The sequence below is a fragment of the Mustelus asterias genome, chromosome 12, assembly GCF_964213995.1.
Source record: "Mustelus asterias chromosome 12, sMusAst1.hap1.1, whole genome shotgun sequence".
NCBI classification, from domain to species: Eukaryota; Metazoa; Chordata; class Chondrichthyes; order Carcharhiniformes; family Triakidae; genus Mustelus; species Mustelus asterias.
Window position 1 is genome coordinate 39,206,035 of NC_135812.1, and position 22,248 is coordinate 39,228,282.

At 44.6% G+C, this 22,248-nt stretch overlaps 1 pseudogene; it reads left to right on the forward strand.

Moving 5' to 3' along the window:
• Positions 1-10,000, forward strand: part of LOC144501996 (dynamin-like GTPase OPA1, mitochondrial) — a 104,653-nt pseudogene extending 94,653 nt beyond the window's left edge.
• The last annotated feature ends 12,248 nt before the right edge of the window (positions 10,001-22,248 follow it).

Genomic DNA, 22,248 nt, shown 5'->3' on the forward strand with positions numbered 1-22,248 from the left:
TAGTCTCTACCTCTCACTTATCTACCACTCCATCCCCTCTGTCTCCTTTTTGGTCATCACTCTAGCTGTCTGATTTTTGAGTTTGCATAATCTACTTCCAAAGACCCTGGACTCTCAACACCTTCTGTTTCACAGCGTCAGCCTCAGTTCAGTGGTCAGAAGGTCAGAGGGTTCAAGATCCACTCCACAAAACCCAAGCTGAAACTTGTATAGAGATGTTGGAGGGGTTGTCTTTCAGATAATGTTCAACTGAAGACTTGTCTGCTTCTTCGATGGGTGGGAAAGATCCTGTGGCATTATTTTGAAAATCAAGGTAGCTCTCCTGAGTGCCCTGTCGAAGATTTATCCCTGTGACGCCTGATGTCATGAAAGGTGTTATAGAAATACAAGTCCCCTCTCCTTGGACTTCTTCTCAGGCAGTCCCTCGAAGTCAAGGATAATTTTTTCTGACTTTCCCTTTACCTTTTTGTCCCTCTCTTGACGTCTTTGTATTTTTCAGCCTCTGGCCTTGTGGTCTACCCTTGTATTTCACTCATCCTCTCATTGTATTGTTGCTGTGGAGAGCCAAAAGCCTCATTAATATGCTGTCAACGTGGGGTAGAAAGATGAGCCACACAGTTTATTCTGTAGCTGGAAAAGGCATCACATCTATTATTCCTAATTATCGGCCACATACTTAATCTCTGTAGCCTGATGAAACATTGCACTTATGTAAAAATCAAACAAAATAAAACAGGCTGCTTCATGACTAATGCTTACTGTGGAAATTACTTCACATAACAAATTGTGCTCACAGCAATCTGTGATATTGTATTAATCACACCCCTGCACAATTATTTCCAAGTACTGAATTTCTGCTTGCAGAATTTATGTTGTATGCAGCTTGCAATTCAGTATTTTGCTTCATTTGAGGTTGTGCCTGTGTGAATTTTGTCTTCCTTTAGGATAGAATTGCCAGTGCTATGAAGAGAATATTTGCTGTTTTGAGGACCCTATGTTAACACCCGATACTCCCAGGCCATTTTTAGGAAAGAGTGATGCTGAGTGAGTCTCTCTGAACTCATTCCAACAACATACCGGCGGCATGGTGGCACAGTGGTTAACATTGTTGCCTCACAGTGCCAGGGACCCGGATTCGATTCCGGGCTTGGGTCACTGTGTGGAGTTTGCACCCTCTTCCTGTGTCTGCGTGGGTTTCCTCCGAGTGCTCCCACAGTCCGAAGTTGTATGGTTTAGGTGGATTGGCCATGCTAAATTGCCCCTTAGTGTCAGAGGGACTAGCTAGGGTAAATGAATAGGGTTATGGGGATAGCGCCTGGGTGGGATTGTGGTTGGTGCAGACTCAATGGGCTGAATGGCCTCCTTCTGCACTGTAGGATTCCATGGTGACTCAGTGGAGTTTCTTTTCCCCACAACACTCTGATATTCCTCCACTCCATACCTGTCATCTGTGTCCTTAAGTGAAATTCTCAATTAAAGGCACTTTTATTGCGTGTTTCCAGGTCTTGGATCGAGACTTTTGAATTAATTATGTCTTCATTCTGTTCTTCTATCGAGATTGTTAATTTGTCACCTAATAAATGATCCGCTTCTCACTCCCAGTCTTCAAGCTCTCTCCCTTTTATTGATACCACTATGTTTATCACCCTTCTGAATTGTCCTCTTGATCCTTCTAAGCTCCTACATATTCATCCACTTACCTGTGTAGGAATTAGGACAGATTGCAGTATCTCCGGCTCTCTCTCTCGCTTGAAACTCAGAACTATGCCCATTAGCCATTCCAGCTTCCCTCTGTCTTTACTACATCCCTCGATCTTTATTGTCTCTCTCAGTCCCCAGGATAATTTAGGATTGGTATCACCCAATCACTCATTCCTGTGCTGGTGGCATATGAAATGATTGATGTTCAAGAACTGCTTCAAATAATTCTGAAGACCTCGGGTGGTGTAAAACATGTTGCCCTCTCCTGAATGTTCTCGTTGACAGCAGAAACGTTAATGTGGAGGAGAATTTATCTACTCGTCCCAATCTGATCAAATCAGGGGAAACTTAAACTACTCATCTGGTGGAAATGGGTTTAAATTGCACGGTTCGGCCTCCCTCCCTGTTCCAGCTGGCAGTCAATCTTCTGAGCCTTTTCCCGAGGTGACCCAGGACCTTTGATGAAGAGCCAACTACACTCAAAACATTAACTCTGTTCTCTCTCCACAGTTGCTGTTGGACCTGCTGAGATTTTCCAGCATTTTCTGTTCAACATTTTAGATTGAGACTCATGAGATATGATTCAGTTACTGAGTAGATTTAAGGGAAATACCAGGCAACAGCAGTCAAGAATACTAGTGGAAGAAGTCAAACGGTAAGACTTAAATTTTCTTGAGGAAGCGGAATTATGTACTTCATTCATTACCAAGCAAGCAGGATGACAGGTTTGATAAAATTAAAGAGTATTGCCAAAATGGAAACCTAGATTATACTCCTAACATAAGACCATAAGATATAGGAGCAAAATTAGGCCATTCGGCCCATCGAATCTGCTCTGCCATTCAATCATGGCTGGTATGATTCTCATCCCCATTCTCCTGCCTTCACCCCGTAACCGTTGATCCCCTTATTGATCAAGAACCTATCTATCTCTGTCTTAAAGACACTCAATGACCTGGCTTCCACGGCCCTCTGTGGCAATGAGTTCCAGAGATTCACCACTGAAGAAATTCCTCTTCATCTCAGTTTTAAAGGAGCATCCCTTCACTCTGAGCTTGTGCCCTCGAATTCTAGTCTCTCCCGCTAGTGGAAACATCCTCACCACGTCCACTCTACCTAGGCCTCTCAGTATTTTGTAGGCCAAATATATGCCTAATACTTCAAACAATGAAACATCTCACAATCATTGATGATTTATTTGTTTTAAACGATAGACTAGTTATCCCTAAAGAATTCCAACTCGACATGCTTCAAAAAATCTATCAAGGTCACAGAAATAATGAAATGTCGAGCAAAATCCCAGCAGTCAGTTTGGTGCCCAGGCACCAGTCCCTTCATTGAAGAGTTAATCATGAATTGCCTTACTTGTGCAGTAGATAGCCAATAGCAGAGAGAACCACTGGCACCTTCCACTTTTCTGCTGAGGCCATAGCAGTACTTGGAAATGGGTTTTTTTTTGCATTTAAAGGCAAAGTTTTCATCATCATCATTGATTATTATTCCAAATTGTTTGAAGCGAGTAGACTGCAAAGCACCACAGTGGAGGCAGCCTTTACATCACCTAGAAGAATTTTCATGACTAAAGTTTAAAAGTTTAATTATTTATTGTCACAAGTAGGCTTACATTAACACTGCAATGAAGTTATTGCAAAAATTCCCTAGTTGATGTAGGTAAAGGGTTAACATCAGAAGTGCCTGATATTGATATAACCATGATGCAACATCACATGACTAAGAGACTGATTTGGTGTAAAGCATAAGTAAAATCAAATGTAGATACTGAGATGCGTACAGATCTGTAAATAAACAAAAATGTTATTGTTATGAATAACAGTCTACGCTAGAATTCTTGATGTAACGGGCAAACCCTAAAGGTGCCCCATCTAGACTCCGAACTCAAGGCGGAACATTCATGTCAGCAGAAAATATTCCTGGTTTGGTCTATCACAGGAGAAAACTTGCTTTAATTAGCTTCCCCTCAGGACACTGTTCCCTCCTGGACCAGCAATTCTCAATGCCTCTTCAAGTAAGATAACAATCTTCTTTCCTTTTGAGTCAAATTGAGTTCACTTCATATTGTGGGTCCATTTAGTTGTGTTAAAACTGCTTAATATCCAGGCTGTGGGAAGAAAAGCATTTAATTTTATCACTCCAGTCTGGGAGTGGATTCATCTTTGCATTTTTTTAAAAATTCAGTAACTAAAATTTCAATTGTTTAACATATGGGTTAAACAAAATGAGAAAAAAAATCACAAAAGGCTGATTACATCTGAATGATTATTTTTGTCTTAAATACGTTTTAGTTTTATATTTTGAGGCCTCAGCAGGGACTTTTGGCATCAAGTTACACAGTCTGAATGTAGTGTGCCCACTTCCCCAGGATGTATTAGCATTCAATAATGGGAATCTTTCTTTTTAGCTTCTGTTGTTTTAATAAAAATGAGATTTGACTCAGTAGCCCTGAGTTAATCCCTAAACAACATGAATATCCCAGTTGTTATAATAATATAAATCCTCTGACTGATGATGAGCACAGAAGAATATCACAGATATGTATTTCTATATAAATTCAACATGCCTATCATACACTGCTGCTACATACTATATTAAACATCAACAAATCAAAACTGAACATTTTCTTCTTAAAAAAACCTTCTGCAGAAAGTTATTTGGTGCTAAGGTGAGTTAGAGTTGGTTTTGGTGTGGGAGGTTGCCAATTGATCTTGGCTGGCAATTTTCAGGAACCTGGCAATCTCCAAACTTCCATTAGCACCATCAATCCAACTGACGCCAGGATCTGCTTATTTACTGCAATCGGACTTTTGTGGTCTCTAAGGAAAAGATCGATTTAAACACAAATGCACACTGAGTGGAGTCCCTGAAGAGGATGTACAACTGTTACAGGACATGTAGAGGGAGGGCCAACAAAGAGTAAGAAGCAGTGTGGGGAGTGTGAAAGTTTCAAAGCCAAAGCTAGATCGCACCAAGGATTGGCATTGAGCTCCTTCCTCTTCCTTATTGTCATTGATGTTCTAACTGAGCAAGTGAGACAATGTTTGCAGATGGCCTTCCCAATGCAATTGAGCTATGTGGTGGGGATGATGAGAACATGACTCAGCACCTGGAGAACAGAGAAAAGCACTAGCAACAACGGTATGAAGATCAGTAGACCAACGACCTAATATATGGACTGTCAGTCTGAGCCTCGGCAAGAAGATTGGGTGAAGGTTTAAAGATTATGGGTGGAGATATAGAGAAAGTGAGTAGTCTCAAGTAACTGGAGCCAGAAGATGGATGCAAAAGAATAACTGTAACACTACATTCTGCACCCTCTCCTTTTCTTCTCTATGAATGATATGCTTTGTTTATATAGCGCGCAAGAAACAATACTTTTCACTGTATACTAATACATGTGACAATAATAAATCAAATCAAATCAAATCAACAATTAAATAATGGATTAGCTTGGGTTGGAGTAAATGGAAGAAGCTCGTGATCCTAATCAGATTTGGATGCTGTGATGGATGTGTAGAGTGACCAGAAAAGACAAGATTAGGAACCAGCACATCGGTGGGTCAGTAAAGATTGTGGGAGACCAAAGAAAATAACCAAGAAGATATTGAAATGGTCTGGTCATCTGTAATGGAGAGAGAGAGAGAGGAAATGTGATGAGGCAATTGATGCCGAAGGAACTGCCAGGAGGAAGAAAAGAAAGGCCCAAGGCCAGGTGGAAAGGAAAGAGCAATGAGAGACTGAAACACAGCAAGATTAGATAAGGAATGGGTAACTGAAATGAGATGTAGAAGAGTGATCAACCAGCATTGTGGTGACCCCAAGTCAAATAGTAGGAGCACGGAAAAGGAGGAGAAGGAAGAGAAGGAGAAACAGAGCTCTGCCTTAGCAACAAAATAACACACCATGGTAGTATAGTGGTTACGTAGCTGAGGTTTAATTATTTATTAGTCACAAGTAGGCTTACATTAACATTGCAGTGAAGTTACTGTGAAATTCCCCTAGTCGCCACACTCCAGCACCTGTTCGGGTCAATGCACCTAACCAACACGTTTTACAGACATTGGGAGGAAACCAGAGCACCCGGAAACCCATGCAAACACACAGATAGTAACCCAAGCCGGGAATTGAGCCCAGGTCCCTGGCGCTGTGAGGCAGCAGTGCTAACCACTGTGCCACTGTGCTGCCCACAGTGAACTAATAATCTAGAGGCTGGACACTTAGTTGCTGGAGAACTGAAATTCAATTAATAAAATAAAAATTGAAATTAAAAAGCTAGCATCAGTAATGATGACCATGAAACAGCTGGATTGTTGTAAAAACCCATCTGGTTTACCAATGTCCTTGAGGAAAATTGTTCAGCATATAATTCTCCCATCGACATCATCTTATAGAACAAAGTGATGAGTAATGAGGGGAAGAGTTATATGCCTCTGTAGAATCGTTATTGGAATGTGCTATTACAAAGTTTGATCTTAATTATGATTTAAATTACTATAAAAATTAATATATACCATCTGATATAATGACTATTGCAATTCCATGATCAGTACATTGTTCTTAGCATTTTGCATTGCTTTAGGTTCAATATGTAATGAAGTACCTCATCCTATATTGAATATCCACTTAGACTTCTCTGCTACAATGGATAGATCACTGAATCTCCAGTCCCTCCACAAAACTTTCATTCCTCACTCTTTCATTCCTTATAAATATGCACTGTGCAATTGCTGTTCTATAATTGTATGTCTTCGATCACATTTTGACTTTTTTGACAATTTGACCTAGAAAGAATTTTGCATAATTTATGCCAATGATGTTGCTATTAAGTTAAATCGAGCACACAAGGGATTAAATATAAAGAACAGCCATGCGCTGAGAATATGAATTAGATCTGATCAAAGCATTAGCCCAAATTTGCGCTTCTCACATATCACATCAGTCTGAAATAACGTGGTTCATTAAGTACATTTTACATCCTGTGGGATTACTTTCATTCATTCAAGCCCAGTGGGCACCTAGAAGGGTCCCTTCCCCGGCATAGTGGTTAGCTGCGTGGAGATAGCTCCCTGGGTGCAATACTGCTTCCAGGGAACTTTCCCAGGGGTGGATTAGGAACAGAGTTGAATGCCTGCATCGTGGAGAAAGAAAATAAATTAATCAACTTAAGGCCCTACTTTCAGGGCAGTTGGCACCTGTATTTTCCCAATGTTGGGTCTAACCCCCATAAAGGACTCTGGCTCAGTCAAGGCAACCTCCAGCGGCAGATCAAGAAGCCCTTGGAACCAGAGGCTCCATGCCCCAATGCTCAGTTGTAGTACTCTCACCTCTGTTGGAGATGGTTGCAGGATCAAGCCCCACTCAAGCACACAAGCAAACTCAGCAGACTCTGTTTTGCAGTATGGAGTTAGTGCTGTGCTATTGGAAGTGCCATATCTCCAATGAGATGTTAAACTAAGTTTCAGACTACCCTACCAGATGGCTGAGACACAATTCAGAAAAAAGCAGGGAACTGTCCTAAATATCCTGCACAACATCCATCCCTCAACCAATGCTACTAAAAACAGGTTAATTGGTCAGTTATGTAATTGCAGTTTACAGATTGGTGCTCACTTATCCCTGCATTACAAGAGGCACTACACTTCAAAAGAACCTCATTAGCTGTGAGATGGCCTGAGGTTATGAAAGGTGTTACATAAATGCAAATTCTTTCTTTCCAGCTGAATGAGTTTGATTAAATAAATTCCATCCCTTCCTCCCAACTTTCTCATTGTTAAATTACCTGATACTTTTGCGAACAATTGTCTGGCTCCCTTTAATGATGTGGAGATGCCGGCGTTGGACTGGGGTGAATTCAGTAAGAGTTTTAACAACACCAGGTTAAAGTCCAACAGGTTTATTTGGTAGCAAATACCATTAGCTTTCGGAGCGCTGCTCCTTTGTCAGATGGAGTGGAAATATGCTCTCAAACAGGGCACAGAGACACAAAATCAAGTTACAGAATACTGATTAGAATGCGAATCCCTACTACCAACTAGATCTTAAAGATACAGACAATGTGGGTGGAGGGAGCATTAAATCCAAAGCGGATTTCTATTCTGCAGGGGAACCTCTGAAGCCCATCCTCCTCGACCATCCTTCGCAGACCCCCCCCCTGCTAACCACCCCGGCAGACCACCGCCCCACCCCCCTCCCACCGGATCAGAACCCCCCCCCCCGGATCAGACACCCCTGGGAGGCAGGCCCCTCCCGGCAGACCCCGCCCCCGGGATCGGACCCCCCTGGGAGGCAGGCCGCCCTCGGCAGAGCACACCCCCAAACTACCTCCGTTGCTGGTCCTCCTCCACCATCCTTCCGACCTGCAGTCCTTCGAGATCCTGTAGCACCTTCCTGGCCTTCTGCTGGCGTCCGCCAGAGGAGGGGGGCGGGCTCAGATGGATCTCTGGTTGGGGGGGCGGAGGATGGGGGGGGAAGATGGACCTGGGAGAATCTTGGTTCAGTAGATGCTGTTCGCAGTATTGTAACTGACTTGGTGAGCCAGATGGACCCACAAGGCAGAAGGACCATCTTTGTGTTGACCAAAGTGGATCTAGCTGAGAAAAACCTGGCCAGTCCAAGTCTGATTCAACAGATTGTGGAAGGCAAGTTGTTTCCAATGAAGGCTTTGGGTTACTTTGTAGTTGTTACCTGCCGGCAGTTGTTATCTGCCGGGGGGGCCTGCCTCCCAGGGGGGTCTGATCCAGGGGGGGGAGTCTGCCTGGGTAGTTAGCTGGGGGGTCCGCGAAGGATGGTCGAGGAGGGTGGTTGAGGAGGTTCCCCTGCAGAATAGAAATCCGCTTTGGACTTTTATTCTGCAGGTCGCGAAAAGCAAGTTGTTTCCAATGAAGGCTTTGGGTTACTTTGCAGTTGTTACCGGTAGAGGCAACACCAATGAAGGTATTGATCCCATTAAAGGTTAGGAAGGAGAGTTCTTTCAGAATTCAAAATTGTTGAAGACAGGGATCCTGAAAGCACATCAAGTGACAACTAAGAACTTGAGCCGAGCAGTTTCAAACTGTTTCTGGAAGATGGTGCACAATCTGTGCAACGACAGGCTGATACATTTGAAGCTACTCGCTTCAACCTTGAAACTGAATGGAAGAACAACTATCCTCGGCTGAGGGAACTCGACAGGAATGAACTATACGAGAAGGCGAAGAATGGAATTCTGGATGAAGTGATCAGCTTAGGTCAGGTTACTCCAAAACACTGGGAAGAGATTCTACAGAGGAAACTGTGGGAAAGAGTCTCTACACATGTGATAGAGAATATTTACCTTCCTGCTGCCCAGTCTGTGAATTCAGGCACATTCAATACCACAGTGGGCATCAAGCTCAAGCAGTGGACTGACAAACAGTTGCCTCACCAAGCAGTAGAGGTTGCTTGGGGAACCTTGGAGGATGAATTTGCTCGATTTATGTCTGAGCACAAAGGGAAGGACCGTGATGATATCTTTGACAAACTAAAACATGCTGTTAAAGATGAAAGTATAAAACGTCACAGATGGAATGAGCAGGCTGAAGACAGTCTGCGAGTCATCCAGCACAATGCTTTAGAAGATCGTTCCATATCTGACAAACAGCAGTGGGATGCAGCTATCCATTTCCTGGAAGAAACCTTGCAAACCCGTCTTCGAGATACTGAATCTGTAATTCGTGATATGGTGGGGCCAGATTGGCAAGAAAGATGGTTCTACTGGAAATCACGGTCTCCAGAACAGCATGTTCGAAATGAAACCAAATCCGAACTGGAACGGCTGCTAAAAATCACTGAGGAACATACAGCTTATCTTGCTAACGATGAAGTTACAACAGTTTGTAATAACCTGGAGGCCAAAGATGTAGATGTGGACACCATTCTGATTAAAGATACTTGGCACCAAGTTTACTGAAAACAATTCCTAATGGAATCGCTGAACCATTGTAATCTTTGCAGAAGAGGTTTCCACTATTACCAAAGGCATTTTGTAGATTCTGAGCTTGAATGCAAAAACGTTATCCTGTTCTGGCGCATTCAGCGAATGCTAGCTATGACAGCAAACACACTCCGACAACAGCTAACAAATACTGAAGTGAGACGCCTCGAAAAGAATATGAAAGAAGTGTTGGAGGGTTTTGCTGATGACAATGCTCAAAAAATTCAACTGTTGACAGGACGGCGAGTTCAACTAGCAGAGGACCTCAAAAGGGTTCGTGAGATTCAAGAGAAGTTATAAGTATTCATTGAAGCACTTCATCAAGAAAAATAACACAGTCTCTCATCACACACTGCCATACGTCCCCGCATCCTCCCACACCCCCAGAGGATGATCCGTTACACCCTCTCTCCTCCTCCCACCCCCCCCACCCCCCCCCAAGAGGATGATCCGTCACGCCCCTTCTCCTCCTCCCACCCCTCCCCCCAGAGGATGATCCGTCACACCCCTTCTCCTCCTCCCACCCCCCCCAGAGGATGATCCGTCACACCCCTTCTCCTCCTCCCACCCCCCCAGAGGATGATCCGTCACACCCCTTCTCCTCCTCCCACCACCCCCGCCCCCCCCCCCACCCCCCCAGAGGATGATCCATCACGTTCCCTCTCCTCCTCCCACCAACCCCCGCCCCAGATGATCTGGGTCAGAGAGCCGCTCTCTCTGCTTTTTTCTCCCCGCCCGGGCATGCTACTTCAGATTTTTTTTCGAACTGCGCATGCACAGTTCAGGGCTCCAATTGATCCGGTAGCGCTAAGCCCCGCCCACTGCGTGGTTCGGACTGGAGCCGGCAAAACGCGTATGGGCGCACTGGAAAGAGGATTCCAGGCTCGGATCTATTTGACGCCCAGATTTGGCACTTAGACTCAAAATGGTAAAATCAGGCCCTCTGCTGTTTTATTCTTTCCCGTCCGGGCGCGCTGCTTCAGATTTATTTTGAACTGCGCATGCGCAGTTCAGAGCTCCGATCGTTCCGGAAGCGCTAAGCCCCGCCCACTGCGTGGATCGGACCGGAGACGGCAAAACGCGTATGGGCGCGCTGCAAAGAGGATTCCGGGCTCGGATCTCTATTACACCCAGATCCGGCCCTTAGACTCCAAATGGTAAAATACGGCCCTACGTTTCAGCACAAACCATTTCTGATTAATTATGTACCCATTCTATAACAGAATCACATGTGGAGGATTCCATCATTTCCTTAATTGTAATACATTCAATTCAACAAGAAAGAGAAAAATATGAACAAATATTCACTGATCAAGCTTTCAGCTTTTCCATGTGTGGTTGATGATCTTGGACTTTGAAAACCTGGGAATGGTTTTCAAGGCTGAAGACAGCTTCTGCCTAATTCTTAGAAGGCCAATGATGGACAAAGGGGCAATGCCAAGTAATCCCAACTATGGATCAAAAATGAGACACCCTAAGCTCAGAACAATAGGGCTCAGGATTGTAGTGGAGGCCAGTGAGATGAGTGACAGGACTCATACAAAGATGTGAGTGGCTTGAATTATGCTCCAATTTTCGTCAGATCAGCCCTTTGGTTCAAGGGACTGGAGTTAACCTTGCTGGAACTGAGGGCATGTGTAATCTACCCTGCAACACCCCTCCACCCCCCAAGGATCAGATAACGGACTGACTTTCCAAAGGGGTGGGGTAGGCCTAAAGTGCTACATGCACCCTACCTACTTTGTCTTAATAAAGTGCCCTCCCATTGTTTTCACAAACTGGTGTTGGATCTCAATGTAAATTGCAGGATCACACCAGAGACATTTCAGAGTCTTCCTGTCTGACCATATGTGGGTGCATTTGACAAATGTGTGCAGTTGGCATGTAACTTTCTCAAAGAGAGCACATATCAGGAAACTGTGGCTGTGCTCCCCGCTATTTTGCAGTATGTACTCCCAGTGGGTGAGACTTCACAGCGGAATTTACACCATGTTAGATTGCCTTGTTCCCTTGGTGCCCATAGTAACAGCTGTTGAGTCAGAAAGTGACAGGCCTGGAGAGGGATAATTACTGTTCTAACTGTCAGTTTGTTTCACGTCTCCAGCTTTAGTTCAGCTCTGTACAAAGAACAAAGAACAAAGAACAATACAGCACAGGAACAGGCCCTTCGGCCCTCCAAGCCCGCGCCGCTCCCCGGTCCAGGATTGAATCCCGAATCCAGGATCCCCGCCCAATTTTCCAGCCTATCTACATACCAATATCCTATCCACCGAGCTGTCCCTCACAGCTACGATGCTTTGTTCATTACAACCTATTAACTTACCCCCACCCCCCCATTCCAGACCATGTGATCTCCAGGGAGAGGCGAAAACCCAGAGTGAAAAACCCCAGGGCCAATGTGGGGAAAAAAAATCTGGGAAATTCCTCTCCGACCCTCTGAGGCGATCGAAACGAGTCCAGGAGATCACAATGGCCCCGATCGGAAAATGCTTCCCAACCCTAGTCATTTCCACTTCCACGAACACCATATGAATTCCCTGCCCCCGAGACAGGTTCCCAACTATCCGCAGTCTCACTCTGTACTGGCACCAGCAAGATGATCGTAGAATGAAGCCTTGAAACGAGAAACCAGGAACAATTAGCCCGCGCCGCTCCCTGGTCCAAACTAGACCACTCTTTTGTATCCCTCCATTCCCACTCCATTCATATAGCTGTCTAGATAAGTCTTAAACGTTCCCAGTGTGTCCGCCTCCACCACCTTGCCCGGCAACACATTCCAGGCCCCCACGACCCTCTGTGTGAAATATGTCCTTCTGATATCTGTGTTAAACCTCCCCCCCTTCACCTTGAACCTATGACCCCTCGTGAACGTCACCACCGACCCGGGGAAAAGCTTCCCACCGTTCACCCTATCTATGCCTTTCATAATTTTATACACCTCTATTAAGTCTCCCCTCATCCTCCGTCTTTCCAAGGAGAACAACCCCAATTTCCCCAATCTCTCCTCATAACCAAGCCCCTCCATACCAGGCAACATCCTGGTAAACCTCCTCTGTACTCTCTCCAAAGCCTCCACGTCCTTCTGGTAGTGTGGCGACCAGAACTGGACGCAGTATTCCAAATGCGGCCGAACCAACGTTCTATACATCTGCAACATCAGACCCCAACTTTTATACTCTATGCCCCGTCCTATAAAGGCAAGCATGCCATATGCCTTCTTCACCACCTTCTCCACCTGTGACGTCACCTTCAAGGATCTGTGGACTTGCACACCCAGGTCCCTCTGCGTCTCTACACCCTTTATGGTTCTTCCATTTATCGTGTAGCTCCTCCCTACATTATTCCCACCAAAATGCATCACTTCGCATTTATCAGGATTGAACTCCATCTGCCATTTCCTTGCCCAAATTTCCAGCCTATCTATATCCTTCTGTAGCCTCTGACAATGTTCCTCACTATCTGCAAGTCCTGCCAGTTTTGTGTCGTCCGCAAACTTACTGATCACCCCAGTTACTCCTTCTTCCAGATCATTTATATAAATGTATTGTTCACAATTGTTCTCTCATTTCCAAAGAAGATTTGTGTCGGGAGGGGGTTAGGAATTCACTCTCAGATGGCCAGCGGAATTCCTGATGACCTGCACAATAACACATCAGCCAAAAATCAGGATTCGGGCCAGGCGTGAAGGCTATCGGGATTCACCCACTCCGTCCCGCCAGCCCCGATCGAGTTCCCGCCCGGAAATAATGCAAGTTCCTTCATTTCAATCCCATTAGTGGGATTGGAGGCAGAAGCAGCGGCCAGACGATATTCACCACCCACTCTGCTGGATGTCACGTGGATGTAGTTTGGTGTTGCCCCTGACGTAGAGATGCCAGCGTTGGACTGGGGTAGACACAGTAAGAAGTTTAACAACACCAGGTTAAAGTCCAACAGGTTTATTTGGTAGCAAAAGCCACACAATCCGCAGGGGAGCAAGGAAGTAAGTGGTCATTTTGAAACTGTTTTGTTTTGCTTGGGGGGGTGGCGGGGGGTGGGGGGGCATGTCTGTCTCAATGGGGTAACTAGGGTTCGAGTTGAAGGAAAGGGAGTGATCTTGGAGAGCCCCCTCGCCCCCCATGATGGAGGAGCCTTGCCTGAGCTGCTTCCATTGCAGCTAACCTGATCCATATCAATTCCAGGCACCTGAATGTTAAAAGAGTTGGCTCTTCTCTGTGCCCAGTCTCAGCTCTGACCTTTTGGCTCCATGGTAACCATGCACAGAGGACATCTGGATGCCTGCATACCTGTACCTGTGAACCTCGCACAGTCTGGCATAGTCCTGTCCACATGTGGAAACCCCCAACTCAGGCCAGGCCTGTCCTAACTCCCCTCATGCACAGCAAGAGTTACTGACCTGGGATCTCTCCTTTTAAACCCCAGATGAGCGCTGGACATTGGCACGCCTCATGGAACTCCCTTCATTGACAGTCCCACACCATACGAGGGCGAAGAATCAGACAGGTGAGTGACCCAGTAGCAGCTGAACAAAGTGCGGCCAGGTAACCCATATCACTCACACACCAGAAGTTCCATAAAGAATGTTGCTCCCTCATGTTTCATCCTTATCTTGGGAGGATGCATGACGCATACATCCTCACAAACTCAGAGGTACCCGGCCCTTTGAGGGTCACCCTTGGCTGAGGGGCTGGCTAGTGGAGAACAAGAGTTACCCACTGAAGTCATGGCTAATGACACCTGTGCAGAGGCCCCAGACCGAAGCAGAGAACTGTTACAATGAGGCCCACTCTGCCACCAGCAATGTTATCGAGCAGTGCTTAGGTCTTCTAAAGATACAGTTCAGAGGTCTGGACCGGTCTGTGGGTCTCTGTGACATAACCCAGAGATGGAACAACAGGATGTTCTGGGCTTCTTAGAAGCCAACAAAATTGAGTTTGTTGGTTGCTCACAGTCTTACACAACAGCAGGGCGACATGGTGGAGGAGGAGGAACAGGTGATTTCCGAGGAGCATGATGATGCTAAGGAGAAATGTGTGGAGGATTTGGAGGATGCTGGACAGGCAGTGGCCAGGGTGCTACAGGGCCGGAGGACCAGGGAGGCTCTCATTGCCTTCAGATTTGCCTATTGAAAGAAGTCATGCTGGGCTGCTCAACTGCCACCACCCCTCCTAACCTCACACCCATCATGGATTTCATACTACACCCCCACCCCCCCCCCCCCCCCCCCCCCCCGCCCCCACCCGGCCCCCCCACTTCCTCTGAAGCACTCCTTGCTCTCCATCCTTGTCACATCATCCTTTTGTATGCTCCCCCTCCCCCCTCCGAGTGTCAAGGCTATATCACAGCAGGATGATAGACCTGAGTTGGCAGTGTCAGGGAGTCTGATGATGATTTGTTGTGAGGAACGCTGAGGTGCTCATAGGATCGCTACAGTGCAAAAAGAGGCCATTTGGCCCATCGATCACAATCACACCCAGGCCCTATCCCCATAACTCCACTTATTTACCCTGCTAACACCTGACACTAAGGGGCAATTTAGCATGGCCAATCAACCTAACCCACACAACTTTGGACTGTGGGAGGAAACCAGATCACCCAGAGGAAACACATGCAGACACGGGGAGAGCATGCAGACTCCACAAAGACAGTCACCCAAGCTAGGAATTGAATCTGGGTCCCTGGCACTGTACAGTAGCAGTGCTAACCACTGTGCCAGCATACCACTCCTCATGTTAACGAGAGTTTTGACTCCTGTCCAAATCATGATGTTCCACTGACCTTCCTTTCCAACCATGAGTGTGTGATGGGGACACTTTCATCATCTAGGCTACAGTTAGTCCGGCTGGGGGTGAGGGTTGGACGATGGAGAGGGTTTCCTGCAGAGAGAGCGATATAGCGGTAAACCAGCATGTCTCACTCTGGCTCACATGGCCTTTTGCTTGAGGTTAAGTCTGTAGGGCCTGTGAGATGATGAGATCTGAGGTGGAGACAGATTCCCCACTGATGAGGGTGACCACCAAGGTGAAAGGATACTTGGGCTTAAAGTGAAACAGTTTTAATTGTGAAAGTGTATATTTGGTGCCCCTGCTCCATAACTTAACACTTCTATACTTTGATTTGATTTATTATTGTCACATGTATTGGTATACAGTGAAAAGTAGTGTTTTTTGCATGCTATATACACAAAGCATACCATTCATAGAGAAGGAAACGAGAGAGTGCAGAATGTAGTGTTACAGTTCTAGCTAGGGTGTGGAGAAAGATCAATTTAATGTGAGGTAAGTCCATTCAAAAGTCTGATGGCAGCAGGGAAGAAGCTGTTTTTGAGTCGGTTGGTACATGTCCTCAGACTTTTGTATCTTTTTCCCGACGGAAGAAGGTGGAAGAGAGAATTTCCGGGGTATGTGGGATCATTAGTTATGCTGACTGCTTTGCCGAGGCAGCGGGAAGTGTAGACAGAGTCAATGGATGGGAGGCTGGTTTGCGTGATGGATTGGGCTACATTCACGACCTTTTGTGGTTTCTTGCGGTCTTGGGCAGAGCAGGAGCCATACCAAGCTATGATACAACCAGAAAGAATGTTTTCTATGGTGCATCTGTAAAAGTTGGTGAAAGTTGAAGCTGACATGCCAAATTACCTTAGTCTTCTGAGAAAGTAGAGGCGTTGGTGGGCATTCTGAACTATAGTGTCGGCATGGAGGACCAGGATAGGTTGTTGGTGATCTGGACACCTAGAAACTTGAAGCTCTTGACCCTTTCTACTTCGTCCCTGTTGATGTAGGCAGCGGCATGTTCTCCTTTACGCTTCCTGAAGTCGATGACTAGCTCCCTCATTTTGTTGACATTGAGGGAGAAATTATTGTTGCCGCACGAGTTCACCAGATTCTCTATCTCATTCCTGTACTCTGCCTCGTCATTGTTTGAGATTCGACCCACGACGGTAGTGTCATCAGCAAACTTGAAAATCGAGTTGGATGGGAATTTGGCCACACAGTCACAGGTGTATAAGGAGTATAGTAATAGGCTGGGAACACAGTCTTGTGGGGCACTGGTGTTGACGATGATTGTGAGGGGATGTTGTTGCCCCATCCTTACTGATTGTGGTCTGTGGGTTAAGAAGTTCAGGATTCAGTCCCATGCCAACTCAGTCATCCTGCAACTTAAACTGTTGAGGTTCCTTCTTGGTAATGAAGTTTCTTTATTAAACTTTTTTCTTTGATTTATAAGTTGGAGTGAGTTTTATTTTGTTGCCTACAACTGAAGAGTTCCTTCTGGAGGATCAACATGGGATGGCTTCCAAACACGATTCACTCCCATTTTCCCACTGGCAGGAGCACCTAGACTCAAACTGGGTGAATTGTGGCCGATATCTTTTCACCGATTCACTGGATGTAGCAGGAAAAGTTCGTAGGGAGGGAAGGACCAGATCCTATCCTGACAGGTGATGGCCACAATTTGACCCTCGGTTGGCACAATATTTTATCTGTAACAGGAATGACCCCAAATGTGGCTGTTCAGAACTAATTTGATGATTCTCAAACTTTTCTCAGTTTACCAGTCTCTTACCCCAAAGGGTAACACGGTGGCACAGTGGTTAGCACTGCTGCCTCACAGCGCCAAGGACCCGGGTTTGATTAGCACTGGAGACATATCAGATAGAATTTTCCACTCCCAATAACACATGGCAAAGGAGTAGAATGATTCTGGTTTTGTTGATCTCTGATCCCGTTCAAACAATATTCTTATATTTAATGAAGAGGTTTTTAAAAAATCTATCTATATAGATATGACTGCCTTCACAAATGGGACCAGCATTTATTTTCCAACTTCCCTGATGACAGAAAACCAATGGGAAGATATAGACAGTTTTGAAGCAGCTACTGAAAGAGTCTGCCCATTTCCCATAAATTGCTAATGTTTTTACACCAATAGGGTAACTTAAAATGATTCAAATTGGCTTCTGCCCCTAGAATCATAGAATCCTACAGTGCAGAAGGAGGCCATTTGGCCCATCGAATCTGCACCGACCACAATCTTATCCAGGCCCTATCCCTTTAATCTCACTTATTTACCCTCCTAACTCCCTGACACTAAGGGGCAATTTAGCATGGTCAATTCACCTAACCCACACACCTTTGGAGTGTGGGAGGAAACCGGGGCACCCGGAGGAAACCCACGCAGACACGGGGAGAATGTGCAAACTCCACACAGACAGTGACCCAATCTGGGAATCGAACCTGGGTCCCTGGCGCTGTGAGGCAGCCGTGCTAACCACTGTGCCACCATGTTACCTTTCGGGGTAAGAGACTGGTAAACTGAAAAAAGTTTGAAAATCATCAAATTAATTCTGAACAGCCAAATTTGGGGTCATTCCTGTTACAGTTAAAATACTGTGCCAACCGAGGGTCAAGTTGTGGCCATTACCTGTCAGGACAGGTCAATGACCAACACACAACCTATTTCATCTCTTTATAAAAGCAAAATATTGCAGATGCTGGAATCTGAAACAAGAACAGAAAATACTGGAGAAACTCAGCAGGTCTGACAGCATCTGTGGAGAGATATTAGAGCCAACGTTTTGACTCTGGAGGAAGGGTCATTCAGACTCTCAACTTTGGCTCTATCTTCTCTCCACAGATGCTGTCAGACCTGCTGAGTTTCTCCAGCATTTTCTGTTTCTGTTCCATCTCCTTGCATCAAGCAAATGTTGCTTTGGTTAAATCATAGAAATCATAGAAACCCTACAGTGCAGAAGGAGGCCATTCGGCCCATCGAGTCTGCACCGACCACAATCCCACCCAGGCCCTACCCCCACATATTTACCCGCTAATCCCTCTAACCTACGCATCTCAGGGGCAATTTTAACCTGGCCAATCAACCTAACCCGCACATCTTTGGACTGTGGGAGGAAACCGGAGCACCCGGAGGAAACCCACACAAACACAAGGAGAATGTGCAAACTCCACACAGACAGTGACCCGAGCTGGGAATCGAACCCAGGACCCTGGAGCTGTGAAGCAGCAGTGCTAACCACTGTGCTACCGTGCCGCCCATTAAGAGAGGAATTAAACTCTGAGTGCTTGGAGAAGATTGCAGTGTGCAAAGTTTCGAAGACACCAGGGAATTTTAGGTTTCCAGGACTGCCTGATATATTTAAGCTTTCAGCTCACGAATTGTGATACTGAAATAAATAGCAGTAGCAAGATGATTCAGATGTCAGGAGGGAATTTGAGCCTTAATGTTAAGGTAATTTCAACAAAGTCAATACTTGAGAGAATGTAAACTACCTTAAAAATGCTATTAATGCCCTCATTTTTCTCTCTCTCCCTTATCTGACCTGCTGTCTCGGTGATCACAAACAATTCTGCCTGAATTGGCTTCGAAACTCCTGTTTATTATTATTGCAGAGTTAGGGGGCAGGAAAATGTGACTGAGCACAAACAATGACATAAAGTGACAGTTGCAGAAAGACAGAAATTATTGGTAGTGCAAGGACCAGGAGTATCGAAACAGGAATCAAAAGTCTCTGCAGTGAAATATAACTGCTCCTTCTACCATTTCTACATAGAATCTCATCCAAATGTCACTGAAAATCCTCGCTGCCTTTATCAGAATGCACAATACTAATGCATCAGCGTTTTGAGGGGTGGATATTATGAGTAGGATCTTTTCCGTTAATGTTACATCTGGATCAAAATTCTCCCATCTCGCCTGCCGCGGGAATCATAATGGGCAAGACAGAAAATTTGGCGGACAATTCAAAGGTCCGTTGAGCTCGGGCAGAAATTTGCAGTCTTGGGGGTTGCACAGCTGGAGAATCCCACCCCTGACCCTCTTCCCTCTCATATTCCTAGATTTGATGTGAGGTTATGTGGGGGATATTGGAGGCATTCCCTGCATCGGAATACACACACAAATACCGTGCATGGTGCGAGGCATAAAAATAAAGGGGGTGTGATAGACGCCATTATACAGGGGTCAGGGCCTTATCACACTGGCCAACCCAGCTGCTCAGATATCAGGGCGCCATCTTTAAAGGGCACCCCCATCAGAACCTGAGTTAAACACCACCCTCCCCTACCCCCAGCCCACCATGGAGGTCTCAGGGGCTCCCCTCTTTCAGAAAATTCATTTATTAAATTCAAGAAAGATCAGTCAATACGAAGTGACATTATAAATCTGGCCGTCAAAAGCACAGAAAATTGAAGGCGAGGCAAAAAGACAGTTCGTCATTTTACTTTAGAAAGTTTGAGCAGTGCTCAAACTGCGCATTCATACTCATTCACTAAAGGTATAGGTGAATTATCTGTTGACTTCAACTCGCTGATTCCCAGAGATGCCAAATCGCCTGAAAAAGTTGAACAAGAACAAGTGGACTTTGAAACAAGACTGGGATGACAAGATATTGCTGAAGTGAGGGAAGAAATATACCTTGAAGATATTGCCTTTTGGCTAAGATCTGTTCCACTGGATGTGATATAATATTTCATAATAAATGAGAAAATGTAGATAATATGGAAGATTTGAGAAATGAGTTTGAGATTAGAAGCCTGCATAAGTCTAATTTTCTGAGGGTAAAGATAAATGGGATGATGGAAACTAGAAATTGGTTGTTTCTTTTTCAGAAACCTCTAAGGCAACCTATTGTTACGTTTATGAATTATTCCCTGACCTTAGTAAAGGGAAACAAGCATTTGTTGATGGAGAAACTGGAGAAATGTTGGAAGAAACCTTGCTGGTCACAAAACTTCCAAAGCTCATATTTAAGCTATGTGTGTGTTTGTTCAAAGATGTAAATTATCTGGAAGAATTGATTCTGCTCAGTTTGAAAAGGAGTGCTCTTATTGGAGGAACGTACTGAGACATGTTGTCGCCAGTCAAGCTGCTGTCTTTTTTGGGACTACCGCTGGAAGAGGTAATTTTTTAGCGTGCCTTGAATATCCCAGTGAATTTGATGAGCTTCACAAAGACCATTTGAAAAGTTATCAATATTGCGTCTCAGGAAGATCAACTTTTTAACGCACAAAACCTATAACGACCTCATCACTATAATGGCAGGGTGACTTAGAAACCAACTGACTAATGAAGTAAAAGATGTTAAGTACTATTCTATAATAGTTGATTCCACACCACATGTGAGTCATGTGGACCAATTAACATTAATTTTAAAATATGTGACCAGCGATTATGAAGCGATTTCTCTGTTTTGTCCAGCTACCATCCCACAATTCTGAGTGGCTGGCGACCACGGGTTTTGAAAGCATTGCAAATTTAGTTTGGATATCAAAAACCTTTGTGGGCAGAGCTTCAATAATGCTGCAAATATGCCAGGAAAATATTCAAGTTTACAAGCAAGACTGAACAATGCAAGCCCCTGTGCATTATTCATGCCATGTTCCAGTCACTCCTTGAACTTAATCTGCAATGCTGCAGCTGAATCCTATGAGAGAGCCGTACATTTTCCTAACTTCGTTCAAAGCTTGTATGCCTTTTCTTTGGTTTCCACACATGGGTGGGGTATCACATTTGGAACAGGCACAGAGAAAACATTTGACGGTCAAAAGAATTTGTGATATCAGGTGATCGGTCCGCTTGTGCAGATGCTCATTTGGTTTTGAAACTGAACTTTGTTGATATAAAGGAAACCCTATCAGACATCAAATTTAAAAAAAAACACATGTGGCAGCTGACACAAAATCCTTAGCAGTGAAATTTGTAAAATATGATATTGCTGTTTTTACTGTTTTGTGGAACCGTTCAAATCACTGCAAAATGTTGATACAACTTTATTAAATGCTGCACAATTGTTAGCCTCAGCTAAACGTTTTGTCATGAAAGTTCAAAATGACTATAACTCATTGGAAGCAGAGGCACTAACATTAACAAAAAATACAGGTCCCTCTGATGTGTACAAAATGCAGAAAGTTATTTTTCAATAAAACTAGAATTAAATCACTTTAAAAGGGAAAGTGAAGATCATTGTTGAAATTATCAATGTTATTCATGACAATAATGATGTAGTTGCAGAGTAGAAATGAATCTCTGAAGAAATCTGTTGTTCCATTTTGTGTGATTTTTGACAGAAGTTTGGATGAGAATGCTAAAAGCTACTGCACTAAGAAATTAAGTGAATTCTGCAGGGAGAACATATCTGCAATAAGATTTGTATCTGAAGTGAAACCATTCATTTCATTGATAATGATGAGCTCTGTACTTCAAGTTCACCAGCTGATTTGTACAGACTTGTACGGGATGGGTTGCAAGCAATGTTTCCAGATGTGGAAACCATTCTGAAAATATTTTTAATACCTGTCACAATTGCTTCCAGTGAACGTTCTTTTTCCATATTGAAAAGAGTGAAAATTTATTTGTGGAGTGCAATGAGTCAGGAACATTTGACAAGTTCAGCAATATTGATGATTTAAAGTACGTATTTACAAAATGTTACCTATGATGATATAATTGATTTTGAGAAGAAAAAATGTAGAAGAAAATCTATCTATGTTGCCATGCCAACAAGGATGAAGCAAGAAAATCTTAAAAATATGTCCCTCTTCCACATTCGCTTGTTTAAATTCTGT